The sequence below is a fragment of the Perissodus microlepis genome, chromosome 23 (genome assembly GCF_051167445.1).
Source record: "Perissodus microlepis isolate ML-2025 ecotype Zambia chromosome 23, ASM5116744v1, whole genome shotgun sequence".
Taxonomy (NCBI): Eukaryota; Metazoa; Chordata; class Actinopteri; order Cichliformes; family Cichlidae; genus Perissodus; species Perissodus microlepis.
In genome coordinates this window covers 14,834,931-14,839,517 of record NC_140482.1, presented here as the reverse complement: position 1 = coordinate 14,839,517, position 4,587 = coordinate 14,834,931, and positions in this window count along the sequence as shown.

Sequence of the window (4,587 nt, the reverse complement as noted above, 5' to 3'; positions counted from 1 at the left end):
CTCTGTTTCGCACTTAGCAGCCAGCTGGCCTGATGATAATGTGGAGGTATGTAATAACGACAGGAGAGGTCTCAGTGTCTCACTCCAACTTTATTAACTGACTCTCAGAACCTCACATATAGTAAGCGCCAAAATCTCCACCCCAGCACTTCCCTTCAACTTGGGTGTGAGTGGAGCCACCTGGTGGTCCACCACACATACCCCCCCGAACACACAGTTAGGTCTCTATTCAGTCCAGGACCCTGGGCCTAAGCAAACGACCCAAACGACTGAACCTGGGAGGGAGAGAACAGGCAGAGGAAGGTCCATCCTGTGAACGAGGCTGGTGAAGGCGAGCAGGAAAGGCAGGAGGAGGCTCAAACGCCGGTGGTCCGGGGGTAGTCCTGGGGTAGTCCTGGCGGGAAAACCAGAGTCGAAGGAGGGCGGCCACGGCGAGGGGCCTGGGCCGGCACTACATTACTGTCCGGAAGAACATGTGCAGGTTTAAGTCTGTCAACACACACAGTCTCCCTTCGACCCCCAAAATCCAAAACAAAATGTTTCTGGCCCGGTTCGATAACCCTGAATGGGCCGTCATACAGCGGCCGCAGCGGTGTCCTGTGGGCATCGTGCCTGACAAAAACAAACTTAGCAGTCTCTAAAGTCTTTGGAACAAAAGTCTCAGGCACGCAATGGTGCACCGGACCAGGAACCCGAAGCGAGTGCAAAAGCGGGTTGAGAGATAGCACCGATGGATCGAAGCAGGGAGGAGGATTTTCGGGCAAGAATTCTCCAGGCACGCGGAGGGGCTGACCAAACACTAGCTCAGCTGGGGAAGCGCCGAGATCCTCTTTAACCGCAGAGCGCAGCCCAAGCAAAACCCACGGGAGGCGGTCAACCCAATTGCCATCCTTTAAGGAGGCGCGAAAAGCAGCCTTAAGCGACCGGTGGAACCGTTCACACATCCCATTAGCTTGCGGGTTGTATGCGGTTGTGCGGTGGACTTTAGCCCCCAGTCCATCAGCCATGGCCGACCAAAGCTCGGAAATGAACTGGGGGCCTCTGTCTGACGTAATGTCCGCGGGTGGGCTGAAACGTGAGACCCAGGTTGACAAAAACGCCTTGGCCACCACTGCTGCGGTAGTGGACGCCAGGGGGACCGCCTCCGGCCACCTGGTGGTCCGGTCAACAACAGTCAAAAGGTGCGTAAAACCTTGTGACTGCAGCAGAGGACCCACCAGATCGACATGCACATGATCGAAACGTTTGCCGGGTATGAAGAACGGCTCCAGGGGCGCTTTGGTGTGTTTATGAACCTTCGCACGCTGGCAGGGAATGCACGCCGACGCCCATTCCTTAACAGATTTGCGAAGGCCTGGCCAAACAAATTTAGAGCTGACCAGTTTAACAGAGGCCTGGACCCCCGGATGAGAGAGAGCATGTACCGAGTCAAAAACTTGACGACGCCAGGAAACGGGAACCACTGGGCGAGGGCGGCCGGTGGAAACGTCACAGACGAGGAGGGGACCACCGTCCTGCACGGGTCTGTCCTCCAATATGAGGCCCGTCTGGGTGGATTTAAGCGCGAGGATGTCCGGGTCACCGCTCTGATCCGCAGCCATGGCGGAGTAGTCTATGCCGAGAAAGACGGGAGAAACCAGCGCATGGGACAAACAGTCGGCCACATGATTGGATTTACCAGCCACGTGCCGAATGTCCGTGGTAAACTCAGAAATGGCTGCCAACTGGCGCTGCTGGCGTGCACTCCATGGATCAGAAACCTTAGACATGGCAAATGTCAAGGGTTTGTGGTCCACGTATGCGGTAAAGTGACGACCCTCGAGAAAAAAACGGAAATGACGAGTCGCCAGGTGGAGCACCAGTAGCTCCCTGTCAAAAACGCTGTAATTGCGTTCGCTGTCACGCAGCGTACGGCTGAAAAAGGCGAGCAGTTGCCAGACACCCGAGATTCGCTGTTCCAGCACCGCACCCACCGCTATGTCCGACGCATCGGTGGTCAACGCAATCGGCGCTGAGGGGGATGGGTGGGCCAGAAGGGCAGCATTAGCTAACGCTGACTTGGCATCAGAAAACGCTTGGATGCTTTCCGGAAACCAGTCAACGGAGTCATTAGCTTTCTTACCTTTTAACGCCCCATAAAGGGGCTTCAGCAGATGTGCCGCTCTGGGGAGAAAACGGTTGTAAAAATTCACCATCCCCAAAAATTCCTGCAGTGCCTTAACATTCGTGGGACGCGGAAATTCCGAAACAGCTCGGACTTTGTCAGGCAACGGAACCGTGCCCTCGGCGGAAATACGGTGCCCAAGGAAATCGAGAACCGGCAACCCAAACTGGCATTTAGACGGATTAATAATCAGTCCATGCTCCGCCAAACGCTGAAAAACCTGACGCAGATGGAACATGTGCTGCTCCTTCGAGCTGCTGGCCACCAGTATATCATCAAGATATACAAAAACAAAGGGCAGCCCGCGCAAGACCGAGTCCATCAACCGCTGGAAGGTTTGGGCGGCACCTTTCAGGCCAAACGGCATGCGCAGAAACTCGAAAAGCCCGAAAGGTGTAATTACGGCGGTTTTGGGGACATCCTCCGCGCGCACGGGAACGTGGTGATATCCCCGTACCAAATCGATCTTCGAAAAAACCGAGGTCCCCGCAAGATGGGCGGAAAAATCTTGGATGTGGGGAATGGGATAACGATCGTTCTCCGTGACATTATTAAGACCGCGGAAATCCCCACAAGGTCGCCACCGACCATCAGATTTAGGCACCATGTGTAACGGGGAAGCCCAGGCACTATTCGAACGCTGCACGATGCCCAGACGCTCCATGGTGGCAAATTCTTCCCGAGCGACAGCCAGTTTGGCAGGGTCGAGGCGGCGCGTGCGCGCGAACACCGGGGGCCCTACTGTAGTTATGTAATGCTCCACCCCATGCTTCGTCACCGTGCTCGAGAAAGTGGGGACAGTGAGTGAGGGAAACTCAGAAAGCAAACACTGAAAAACGTCACCCGAATCTACTGAGTTAGCATGCACCACGGGCTGAGCACCCCGAGTCAAACAGGGTAATGAGGAAAATGACACAGCATCAATTAAACGTCTGTTAGCAACATCAACCAGCAGTCCGTGAGCACAAAGAAAATCAGCGCCTATTATAGGCACAGAGCTAGCAGCAACAACAAAGTTCCACTGAAAACAGTCACCAACCTTTCACTGAAGGTTTTGATGGGAGAGCCATTAGCCGCTGTTAGCAATGGCCCGCAGCCCTCAGCTAGCATGTCCGAGCCAGCCGGGGGAAGAAGGCTCTTCTGTGAGCCGGAGTCCACCTGAGCGTGAGTCCTCTAAGAAAAGCAGCCTTTCCTTGTTGCCAGCGGTCGCGGCTGCTACAGAGTGCTGACATGCACGTTTCCCTGGGTCTGGAAACTGCAAGGCGGGAGACAGCGCCGTGCCTTCGCTCCAAAACGCTGGTGATAAAAGCAAAGCCCTTTTCCGCGGTGCCGCCGTGCAGCGATTCCGGCCACCATGGACGAGTCGGAGGGCCCCTGGAGCATCAGTGAGGGGGCGGGGGAAAACGCTGGTGAGTCCTGAACAATCGCCTGGACGCCGAAACTCCTGGTAGCCAGGAGGATGCGATCCGCCTCTTCCGCAAGGGAGCGGTAATCCTTCGTGGCCAATAGCGGGGAGTTGGCAAGGCCAGCGCGCACAGGAGCCGGCAGCTGTCGGAGAAAGAGGTGGGTGAATAGAAATCCTCCGTCATCCGCACCCAGCAAGGACAGCATGCTCTCCATGAGCTCGAGAGCGGTGCCGTCGCCCAGGCCCGCGAGGGAAAGGAGTTTCTCGGCCCGCTCAGCATCGGAGAGAGAGTAACGCCGCAGCAGCAGCGCCTTGAGGGCGGCGTACTTGCCTTGGGCTGGGGGCACCCGGAGGAGAGTCATCACGCGGCGGGTTGACAGCGGGTCAAGTGAGGCTACCACATGGTGGTATTTAGTATCGTCGGCTGAAACTCCACGAAGAGCAAACTGAGCTTCTACGTGCACGAACCATGAAGGAGGATCGTGAAGCCAAAAATCCGGCAATTTAAGCGCCACAGCAAACGCAGCCATCGGCGGAGGTGAAAGTCCGGCGGCAGCCGATGCTTCCAGGCCGGAGCTGGCTTCGTCGTCGAGCCTTAGCATGTTCGCTTTCGGGGTCACCAATGTGGAGGTATGTAATAATGACAGGAGAGGTCTCAGTGTCTCACTCCAACTTTATTAACTGACTCTCAGAACCTCACATATAGTAAGCGCCAAAATCTCCACCCCAGCACTTCCCTTCAACTTGGGTGTGAGTGGAGCCACCTGGTGGTCCGCCACAATATGTTATTTCTGCCACGCTGTAGGTGAATAAATAAATCCTTAAAATATTCTAAAATGAAGTTGAGCAATGAGTAAAATAATTTCTTGTTAGTGATCCAGTGCTTTTATTGTAAAATATACAAGAAAAGGACATTGTTTCCGCCAGATAAGCCTGTATAACAATCTTGTTTGGTATAACAGTCAATGTTTTCAGTCAAATTATTTGCTTTAATAACAGCAGGGTCACTGATAACACT